The following is a 12,661-nucleotide window of genomic DNA, read 5'->3' on the forward strand; positions in this document are numbered from 1 at the left end:
TTCACCTTCAGTATCTTTTTAATGGTAGATAGGAAATGTTTGTGCAATTCATGAATCCTCACCTTATTTACAGAATGATAAACAACTTCTGTAATAATCCCCGTCCCTTTTATCATTACAGTTTTACAATGGTATATCCTGACCACAGTCATAATAACACAAGTCAATTTTTAGTGGAGAGTCAATTGGCCTAAGCACATGTTTTTGGAATGTAGGAGGAAACCCATGCAAATACAAGTTCCATGCAGATAGTATCCTGACAAGATTCAAACCTGGGACGCAGCCACCATGCCACTATCCACTGAGGCTGTCTATGGCTTGTCCCTGTTAGCTATTGACTCATATAATCTGCTATTCAGTTGCAGGCAACATAATGCTGGGCATCACAAAAGGTGGTCATTCTAAAGCAATCATCTTGGAATGCTCATGCTTCTTCACTATAAAGTTAGTCACATGAAAACACAGTAAAAGTGATATGCAACACCTTAAAATATCCCCAATACAGCTATCATTATTATTACAATTATTTACCAAGCAATAAAAGTTATGTAAGGGGGAAATAATACATAATAACAAACTCAAAAAATGATAAGTAGTTAAGAGTGGGTTTATGGCATGTTTTGGGATTTTGTTGGAATGAAGAGGTGAGAATAGTCATAAAAGTATGAAACTGATCTGCACAGAGCTCATTATCCTAGGTCAAATGTTATCACTGATAGATCAGAGGCTTTTCTTTCTGGGTGTTTTTGACATTACTCTCAAAACACAATTTACATGTTTGTGTATGTTAACAATGCTTTCTATAACGTTTTTTAGGTTACGTTGGTCATTCACAGGTTGGATTGCTTCTGGTAATGTTTGCGCTCCAAGCAAGATAGCAAGAGACTCTGACTCTCAATCCACTCAAGCCAGCAAGGTACCCCCAGAGGCCAAACATCCAGGGGTAGGACACATAGGGAGGTACAAATTATGCATGAGGGCCATGGACCTTTCTCAGCCACCAGGGGGCCCCCAGTCAGTTAGGTAGGGAGACCCCAAGTCAGTTGTGCACTGGGGCCCAGTTTTGGCTACATCCTCCACTGTACACATTCTGTTATGACATAGCAATCAATTCTTTGCTAAATTAGACACAATAAGACAGCATGGTAGCTCAGAGGTTAGCACTCCGGTCTTTGCCGCGCTAGGTCCCTGCTTCGAATCTCGGCTAGGACACTATCTGCATGGAGTTTGCAGGTTCTTCCCATGTTTGGTTCTGTTTTCTTCCACATTCCAAAAACATGCAGTTAGGCTTCCCCCTAAAATTGACCTTAGACTGTGATATGGACATGTTACTATGATAGGGACATTAGATTGTGAGCCCTTTGAGGGACAGCTAGTGACAGGCCTATGGACTATAGACTGTAAAGCGAGCGATGTGTAATATGTTGGAGCTATATAAATACTGTGTAATGATAATAAAACATACTAATTACCTCAGCAGTAATCACCCTTCTTGGTGCATAGAAGTATTTTGCTTTTTATTCCCCTGCATTGTAGACTTTCCCTAGACCGACCCTTCATATTGTATAACAAGCAACCCCTCTTCCAAAAGAAAATTCACTTACCTACTCACTTACTGCAGTACTGGACTTCCATGTCAATGAATAATCTAAATGATGTAATATCTTTACTCAGCAGCCAAGTATATCTTATTTTTACTGACCCAGATACAACAAAATCAAATGATCAAGTGGACAGCTCCATGCAGGAGAATATACCACCTCTAACAAATTAGAATGGTACTCTTTATTTTCCTAAACAAGGTCAGAAGTTATATTGTTATAGAAGACACAGCTTTTATTCTAAAATAAGCTGATAGTATATACATAATTATCCATCCCACCCACCTCCATGCCAGGTCTGTACTAGTCCTACCCTACAGCTACCTTTGGCATGGTTATCTTCAATGCAGATAAATACTAAGACATTTGCAAATCTGAAAATCTTGGGCTTCATGCCTAAATTAACATCATTACCTATTCCGTTGAACAGATGCCAACATTTTTCTGCACAATGGATGACAGAATGTCCTCAGTGCTGCAGAGAGACAAATAAACACAATACATTTACTAAGAACAAAACGTGAACGTTAAAATCAGTGATTATATGATTGTTTGTAACGTTAAGATGCATGGTCAAGTACTGAAAATTTGTAAAAGAAAATAATATATGCTGTTTATCTAAAAAATGTAAATGTTATTATTATTTAACGCTAAGTAATTATATATGTATCTCACTACTGGAGGTGACACATGCAAAGGTTATTATTATTATTATCTTGTATTTCTATAGCACTGACACATTATGTAGCACTGTGTAGAGTCCATGTCACTATCTGTCCCTCAGAAGAGCTCACAATCTAAAATCCCTACTATAATCATATGCCACTAACCCAGTATGTAGATTGATCATGTGTAAATCATGTGTAGTATGAAGGTTAGTCAAATATCAATATAAATATATTAATATAAAAGGCAGTCAAATATTTTATAAAATATATATCTATACCATTGTAGTTTTAATGATTCCTTTTATGGGAGTGAAAAGAAAATTGCTGGCTAAAATAATGATTTACAATACTGAAATAATATTCTTCATTCCCTTGCAAATGGAAGAGCAGCTAATGTGATGTTCAGGATCTCTCATCCTGAAATATTTATGTCTCAGTCCACCCCTCCTCTGTTTTTGTGCTGCCAGCACAGCTCACAGCCAAGAGGCTCTTTGTAATACATAATCTCTGTTTTTGAATCCTAATGAGTGGTTGTTTATATTGTTGCTGAATTTGATTTTGTATCCATATATCTTCCTATTAGGTTTCTGTTTTTTTTTCTTTGAGAGTTGACTTTTATTAAAGGTGACCTAAACTCAAGATGTTTATTTTTCAAAAAAGTGTAGACAATCATTTTATATAAAGTATAACATTTATTTATTTTTTTTTTAAAAAAGGGTGCAGCACACTCCCTTCTCTGTCTTGATTGCCACAGTGGAGTGCAGAGCCTCCCGGGATACCTATGTCACACATCCTGGGAGGCTCTTGGCTGCTCCTTCAGTGCTTGCCCGATCTCATGCATGCGCAGTGAGACCAGCAATCTTTTTTCCCATCTACATCACCTGATCTTGCGCCTGTGCAGTGCAAGATCGGGTAAAGTACAAAGAAGAACCCAGAAGAAAAGCGCAGAAGATTGCGTTGTGGACGATGTGGGACCCAATCGAAGAAATCTCCCGATGGATTGACATATCTGCGGGAATAAAGGTAAGTGTGATATTTTATTTTGACTTTAGTTGCGCTTTAAAGAAAAATGTTTAATAACCCCATGAAGCTGTGTTCACTTTGAATACTTGTCATGTAGAGTGGAATAAAAAGCAAAACTGCTTTCAAAAAGTTTTAGTTTGAAAATTTGCCTTTGTCTTTATTAAGTGATGAACCTTCTATAATAAAACATACTTACCTACCAGATTGCTGTCTTTTTTGTCTAGCCAATCAAAATAGCTGAAGATCTGACACCCGGATGAGGAGAAGAAAGAAGATGAAATGAGAAGGAAGAAGGACAGGTGAGTATATTAAAAAAATTGCGAACAGGCAGGTAAGCTTTTTATATAGCAACAGGGACATTGCCTGTCCTTTCTTCAATAAAGGTCCAGTCTGGTCACAATTGTTTTAAAAAAAGTATTTTGGTTTAAATATTTTAAGTAGATATAAAGATGACATTGCAGATGACTTTGCACCTTTAAATAAGTCAGTAATGGAAGCTTTTATGTTTCTTGACACCAGAAGTGCTACTAGAATTGTGAGAAATTCGAGGTTAAAATGCATCCTTTATTGCAGGTCAGCGTGTCTCATTCATTGCACTTTGGTTGTCAGTGTCCCCCTACTAATGACTTCCTCACAAGCACGGATACAAGACTTTTCTAGAGCTGCCCCAACTCTCTGGAATGGTCTTCCTCGTCCTATTCCGCTTGCTCCTACTTTCTGCTCCTTTAAAAGATCACTTAAAACCTATCTTTTCAAATTGCCTACTTGTCTTCTTCTGTCTCTTAAACCCTCACTAGTCACTCACCATTCCATATCCCCCTCCTGGTGTTTGATACTTCCCCTACCTCCTAGATTGTAAGCTCTTCTGGGCAGGGTCCTCTCCTCCTTCTGTGTCACTGTCTGTATCTGTCTGTCATTTGCAAACCCTATTTATTGTACAGCGCTGCATAATATGTTGGTGCTATAGAAATACTGTTTAACAATATTAAAATTAACACTTATTTTAGACAAGCATGGCACTTTTTTCTGATTCCATAGTCTCCTGCAAAGTGACATCAGACTGTAATCAAACTGAAAGCCCCGGGCTAAATATCCATCCCTTGTAACTGTCTGTAATAGCTGCATCAGGCAGGAGACCTGGGCCCATGTCTGACAGGACCTAGACATTTTTTGTAAGTTATAAACTGTGTTGTTTAGTATAGGGACTCATATTTTTTTTAGCTCACTGTAGGAAATGAGAAGGATGGAATACGCTGTTTTGTATTATAAACTTGGCTGGTTTCATCAGTTAGTAATCTTCCAATAGTAGACAGTCATCTGCCAACATTCCAGTTTCACAAGGTTGGGTTGTTTGAGGACATGGCCTAGTGATCTACAGAGAGATAGAGAAGGGGGAGCAAAAAGCAGCATTTTTAAATGCATTCACTGGATGCTACTGATTTGGCAAACAGGATAGTTACCCAAATAAAAATTGAAAAAGACCAACACTATGACATTCATACAGTTGAAGTTACTATACATTTTGCTGTCATGCTTTTTAAATACTTAAAGCATTACTAAATCAAATATAAAACAGTTAAATTTTGTTCTGTGTGTTCAGTTTGTCCCATTGCATACCTTACATCAGTGATGCCCAACCTTTTGGAGCTTGCAGACCACTAAATGCACAGACTGCGGACCGCGCATGTTGGTGGGTGCACCGGCTATAGCCGCGGCCCACCTATTAGATGGCTTCAGCCCACTATTGGGCCAAGGAACGGGGGTTGGGGACCCTGCCTTATATCATATGCAGAAAACGGCATATCCTTAATGTCTGTAGCGTCCAATTCATGCTCCAGTCGGAATGTATTCATTTATAGCCTCCCCATTGTGCTGTAGAGAGCCGCCACATCCTTGATACACAATGGGCCTGATTTATTAACACTCTCCAAGGCGGGAGAGGATACACTTTCATCGGTGAAACTGGATGACCCAGCAAACCTGGAATGGATTTATTAAAAGTAATTTGCTATTTGTTTTCCATCCTGGTCTAGATCTATTCCAGGTTTGCTGGATCACCCAGCTTCACTGATGAAAGTACATCCTCTCCAGCCTTGGAGAGCTTTAAAAAAATTAGACCCAAAGTAATAACTCATTGTAGTTTTCTTATAAGCAGGAAGCAGACATTGCAGTTGCTCTGTTGCCTTCTAGTGTTCAGCCAGAAATTAAAAATACAAAATTGATGTCAAATTAGTACTTTTTTTTATAATGTTGAAGATGTTTCACTGGTTACCTTTACTGCTTCTTCAGTCTCAGGTGCAACATTTATATTGATAGAGGTGAAAATGTTTCAATCCAATCATCACAGAATGTGTCACTGAGCAGATATTGATTGTTCAAGAACATGGAAGGAGGAATAAAAGTTTGTGAAATGACCATTAAATACCATGGTGCCAGGGAATCTGGGGCATGTGTTATCTGTCCTAGTTCCATGTCTGAAAGTGTAAATTGTTGCCAGCTGGGTTTCAGATGTAAAAACAGCATTATGTGTGAGTAACAGAAGGAGTCTGATTTATTAACGTTCTCCAAGTCTGGAGAAAAAAGACTATCATGGAAGACTCTTGCTGATCCAGTAAACTTGAAATTGATTTCCTAAAATCATTTGCTATTGGTTGGCAATTGGTTTGCAAACATTTTCAATCCTGGTCCAGCTCCATTTCAGGTTCACTGGATCACCTAGTTTCTCCCACGATAGTCTATCTTCTCCAGTCTTGGAGAGCTTTGATAAATCAAGTCCATAGCATCAAAAGTCTTTATACCTGTTTAGGAATTGTTGTTTGAATTGATGGTCTTTTCATACCTGATATGAATCATTTGTCCTCTCTGTCCCAAAATATGTAACTCTCAGGTGTTTATTGGAGAAAATACATATTATGTCTTCTTACCTGCCAGTTCTGCCACAAGCTTCTGTAGAAAGTTGGAGGCACACATATCAGCCAATAGTAATGTCCAAAGATCTCAAGATGTCCCCAAGACAGGAAGGTAAGGAAGATATCTCTAAAGGTGTTCATACAAAGAAAACAAGATGTTTGTTCAACCATTTCAGTTTTGTCTTTAGATGTACATATGAAAAAATGTCCAAATGGATTAATATTTTGTATTTGAGGGCAACTATATTTGCTCATTAGATACACAAGCTCTGTATCCTGCTCTGCATTTCTACATAGTAGTTGTAATTTCCTGATCCTCCTTACGATGTCAGCCTATATTATAATAAAATAGAATATTTGCAGCTGAGTATGAACAATGCATGACCTGTCTAACAAGTAAGTTATGCCAACTGTTGTTCTAGATGGGCTGTTTGCTTTCCCTAGTGCAGCCCTCCTCAATCTTTCAACATGGGAAACTCCTACCAATTTTTATGATACTGCCATTTCATGGTACATTTGCCTAGTGGTCAATGGAATACATGTCTCTTACATTGCTGGCCAGTGGGAGAAGAATGTTACCTTTACGGATACCCAAATAGATCATTTTGTGTCAGTAGTACCTGACCTGAGAGTCACAAATTGCTCATTGCTCAAGGAATCCCTAGCAACCTCGGAAGGAACCCTGGTTTAGAAATCACTAAATTGAGAGATTTAGTGATTTAGAGATTTAGATAAAGTTGAGCGATCACTAAACTTATATGCAATATATAAAAAAAATAAATAAAAAAAGCATGTAAAAAAGTAAAATTCATTAAAACATTTAAAACTTGGGAAGGAAAAATGAAAATATATGTCCACTAATAATTAATTACACTTTCCCTTTAACAGATACACCCATATGGAATACTCCAAACATCCGTAGGTGATTTGTCCAGGAACCCTGACCAAGCTTGCAAAAAGATCTGACTGTCTATTTCTCCCAGGTAAACCAAAGAATAATTGTGATATCAACCTTTCATCAGTAACAAAAACAGGACAGGTTTGATAAGTGTTAAATGTACAGCGAGGGGCAGGCACAGTTCTGGAACAACGTGTTATGGACAAAATAAACAGAGATGGGAAACATAAATCTTGATCAAATAAAACCTTATCAGTATCTGTGGGCAAAAGCTTTACATTTTTTGTTCTCTGTGATTGGTATTTTTATAATTCTCTGTGTCCGAGATTGGGACAAAGTTCTAAAGCTTTGATCTATTTCTAAAGAGATAGATAAACAGATAGATAGATATATAGGAATAGATCAGCGGTCACCAACCTTTCGGACCTCACAGACCAATAAATTCATAAATTTAATGATTTTATTAATTTTTAAAAAAAGATAAATCCATTTGTAAAATAATGACCTAATGGTGCCTGACAAGGACTGTGGCAGCTCTGATTCATTGATCAGCTCACGGTTAAGTGAAGTATTACTATTGTTACTATTATCATTAGTTGCATTATCTTTGGTATTACTAAAGAAATGCAAAATATTTGTTTGCCTTTTCTCACTCATTATGGGTTTATTTCATTTGAATCTAAGACCAAACAAGAAATGATAAATATTAAAATCAAACTTTTTGATGCCAATAAATATAACAGTTATAGAAAATACACAGTTAAGGTCATACTTACCTAAAAGAGCATCTGAGAAATAAACAAATAAAATAAAACAATCGGATGAGAATCGGTATTGGCAGAGCGGGGTGACTGTTGTAATGGTGGAAACAATACTGAAGCATACGGCTCGGTACCGGTTCCCTCATACAACTTAATACTACACTGACGTCACGCTGCGCCTCCCCTGTTTTTCCGTCTCAAGTACAGTACGTGAATTTAGTGCAATATAAAGGCGAAAATTGTCATTCAGAACATTTATTAGAATATGATTTTTGTTTTATTACTAATAAAACATAAAATAATGAAAAATCACTTTTTCTGTGAACCACCACAATTTTCTCACGTCCATGTTACACTTTTACCAACTTAAAAAAGCTGCTGGTTGTTTACATTGGATTGCTTGTTAGCCTGCTATGATCTGTTGTTCATAGAAAACAGGCTAAGCCCATGATTTCTTCATAATGCCCAAAGGTACAAACAATTAATGAAGGAGTCTTTGAAAGTGCTTTTGTTGCTGATTCTGAATATGTAAACCTTTTTTGTTTGCATGATTTGTGCACAGCTGCACTTTACTCATTTATATTGGGGGATTTTGGATAACCTCACTCCTGCAGTGTCCTTGGACAAAGATAAGAACCAGTGAATCAGCTCAGATACAACTTTCCTTATACCAATGTTCTTTGTTTAACTTTTACCTTTTCCATATAACCTATTCCATATAAGCCTTCTGTGCATTAGGGCCTGGTTTACTGGCTACTAAAGGATGGCATTGTGCTATGAATAGGCTGCCTCCTGCACATGCAATTAGACATTCACTTCTTTTTGTTTACCTTTGCATGGCAACACATGCTGTAACATGCATTAGGGTAAACAATTCCTTCAACGAGGTGCAATAGTATGAAATTCATAAGGAATAGCACTTCTGCACAGCAACACTTATTACATGAGTTCCAGTACTGTATGTTAACACGCATGGTTCAGTACTGCACAGATGGACCCAGCTTAAATGTACATTTTTTGGTTTCATAATACCTCAAAAAAAGTTATTGCAAAAGCAGTAGACCCATTGGGTCTGATTTATCGAAGCTCTCCAAGACTGAAGATGATAGACTCTCATGGATGATCCTGGGTGATCTAGCTACATGGAATAGATCTGTCCCAGTACATATTAATGGCAAATGATTTTAAGAAATCTATTTCAGGTTTGCTGGATCACCCTGGTTCTTCCATGATAATCTATTTTCTCCAGTTTTTGGAGAGCTTTATTCAGACCCATAGTGTAAACGTGCATATTGTTCTGACCCATAAATGCCATACGGCTGTAAAGGTCAGAGCTTTTAAACATTTATTAACATACTACATAGCATCTTGCGTTCTTAGCTGGGCGTCATATTTTTAAAACTCTTCTGCTTCTCATTCTCTTACAGTATATGCATGGAAGCTACAATGGAGCATCCATGTGCCAATTACCCTTAAAGCCTCCTTCCCTGCAGAAGCTCAAATATTTGTGAATGCTTATTTGCTTTTTAGCAGACAATGAATCTTTCACCGCCATTCAGCTTTACCAGCATTTATCTAGCTTTTAGGAACTGGGTCTTCTTAATGATTACTCATGGACAGTTGCCAGTTTGGCTCCACTTAGATGTGTGGTTACTAGGTGTATGCCTTAACTATCAGCAGCAGTTAACTACGGGTAGCACGCTGGCTCAGTGGTTAGCACTCTGGCTTTTGCAGTGCTTGGTCCCAGGTTTCAATCTTGACCAGGACACTATCTGCATGGAGTTTGCAGGTTCTCCCCGTGTTTGCACAGTTTCCCTTGGGTACTCTGGTTTCCTACCACATTCCAAAAACATGCAGTTAGAATAACTGTATTCCCCCCAAAATTGAGCTTGGACTGTGTTAAAGACAAATGACTATGGTAGGGACATTAGATTGTGAGCTCCTTTGAGGGACAGCTAGTGACATGACTATAGACTTTGTACAGCTCTGTGTAATATTTCAGCGCCATATAAATACTGTGTATTAATAACTACAGCAGATGAGCTTTATAATGATTGTGACCACAACTGGGTGCAAAGACAGTACCCAAACAAATAGTTCCTATTGGTCCTTTTTTGTTATTCTTGTCTGTCAATTTCCATCATTCGTACTGGTTGCCTGGCCATTCATCAGATGTTACCAGTTAGTAGTCATTAAGCTTGTTGATCTTTACTTCCAAAAACTTTTATACCATGGTGTTTGCATAGGTGCTTAGGATTTAATGCTTTTTGGACCACTGAGTCAGAACAACTACATTGATTTGGAATTTTGACCTTTTTTGACTTTTTTCTGACATCATTTGCGACTTAGCGACACCGAAGCCAGGCAGAGCCATGGGGATAATACTTTCAGTAGGAGGACAGTAATACTATCTCCTGCATTTGTCTAGCAACGGGTGTACTTGAAGCATAAGTAAGAACTTGATGATACTGCCAGCCACACATTTTATGTCTTGGGGTGACAACATTCCCTTTACTGTACCTGGAACAGAGCAGCATTGTCACCTTAAGATGATTGCATCTGATGATATAACAAAAGAAAACTTCTTTGCTCCTTTCTACAACATGGGGGCTTGTTTTGTAGTTCAGAGGTAAACTTGGCAGAGCTGATAACACTGCTTGGGAATTTAGTGCAGCAGAGTGCATAGTACGTTATATACTTAGGCTACGTACACACGCCAGATGATTCTTATTCGATAATTGGCTCAGGGTTAATATCGGATTAGAATCTGGCGTGTGTACATCGTTCATCATTGGTCGTTCATGAATCCGTCCTGGTGGATCCATGAACAATGACAAACGATCGTAATGAAAGTGAAGGGGAGAGAATGCAGCGGGTGCGGCTCCGTCGTTCTCCCCTCTCCATAGAGCACTACGGTGTTGCATGTACAACGCTTGTTCATGCATCGTGCAGTCTTTTGTTGTTGGAAAGGATCATGAAAAATCCTTTCCAACAACAATTATTGCACATGTGTACCCAGCCTTACTTGGTTTCTGGCAGGATTAGAAGGTATTGTTCTCCACTTGCAACATGAAAACAAAGAAAATGGAGTCAATACTATAGATTTGCCCTGAATGAGTTTATTCACCATACATACACTTTAACACCAATTGGTTATTTGTTAATAAACAGACTAGAATTCTACAGTTATCCGCCACTTTGCAGCTTCTGTTTATGACCTGTGGACATTGGAATATATGGTCCTCTCCAGGCTCATTTACACCTGCAAGGTTTTACAGCTCGGAATCTAACTCATATTAAGGGTAAGCCATGAACTTTCCAATTCAGTAAGTTCTGGCACAATTCAACCTACTTTGTATTCACTGCGCCAAACTGCTGTTCTTTTAATGAAGGAATCTGGAGTTTGTGCCAAGCCTCTAATGAGTTACAAAAGACAGCTACTTCTGCAGTGTTACATTTATCAAAAAAAGCAAAACTGATATGATCTATATTACATAGCTGGACATACAAGTTTTTTCCTTTAATAGCATCCTAGGCAGCTGTAAAAATGATGCAGCTAGTTCGCATTTTTCTCTTCAAGTTGAGCCAAATATAATAAGTAGGTTAAAGCAAAAAAACTAGTAGAGTGAAGAATGCTTGCTCCTCTAGCGTAGCTCCATGATGTTAGTTTCTGGCAAAGGAATAAAAAATAATTAAAGGGGAATTTCACATGAATTTGTTTTTTCTTTCCAGCTGACAAAATCTTAAACTACTGACATTGTTTATATAGCTGTTCTCTTTGTTGCCTGCTAAGTTTCTCTGACAACTGTCTGTGATCTGAATGTAAAGTACACCTGTCATTTATCCCCAGCATCAATTTTAATGTGATTTTTGTGTGTTTTTGAACGTAAGCCGGGTCAAGGATCCTTTGGTCCTTAAAGCGGAACTAAACTCTATAACCAAGAAAGTATCTTATTGCAGAAGGGGCATTGCCTTCAATAAAATAACCTTACCCGTCTAATTGCAATTTTTCAAATACGCTCACCTGTCCCCTTCACGTCACCGGTGCCACCATATTTGTTCCTCTTCTCCTAATTTTGATATTTGGCCATCTTGATTGACCAGAATAACATAACTCCTGGTATCCCTGCCTCCTGTGTTGAGCTGTGCATGCAAAACAAGACGGTGATCAGGCAAATAAGCATGTTTATTGCAGAAGAACCATTGTCTACCCCTTTCTGCAATAAAAACTTGGCAAATTTTTGATTTGGAGCTTACACATGGCTAAGAACTGACTGCCTGCCCCCAATTTGACAGTGCAGGGCTTATTATCAGTATTGTCATATGTGAATAAATGGTGGGAGTCACATGCGTATCTCTTCACCCCAGCAGCAGAAGAGAGTGGCAGTGGAGAACAGAGAAGGAGAACATGCCAAGCTAATAAGGGGGTAAGTTAAGAGCATTTGTTGGTTCATCGTGTAATGTTTATCAATAGACCCATAGAATCTTGGCCTCCCCTCAGCATTCCATTATATTTGCACGCCACCACCTGAGCAGTAGGTTGTAATAAAGAAGAGATAAATCGGACCAAATAGTCATATAGGAGGGAGTCCATAAGATCAGCTTATGGATTTTAGGATTTTTTTTATATCCACCCCAAAGCCCCTTGTAGAGCATCCTTTGGGACTCAAGTGATTGGCCAAGTTGGGTTTTTTTCATCCATTAACTATTATATTCCTTGAGGATATAATAGTGGTTCCTCTGGACTCCAATCATGCATGTGGTTTGAAATCTGAAATGTGTACAGGGTTTCTGAACCTGG

Source organism: Pyxicephalus adspersus, chromosome 2 (genome assembly GCF_032062135.1).
Source record: "Pyxicephalus adspersus chromosome 2, UCB_Pads_2.0, whole genome shotgun sequence".
In the NCBI taxonomy this organism is placed as follows: Eukaryota; Metazoa; Chordata; class Amphibia; order Anura; family Pyxicephalidae; genus Pyxicephalus; species Pyxicephalus adspersus.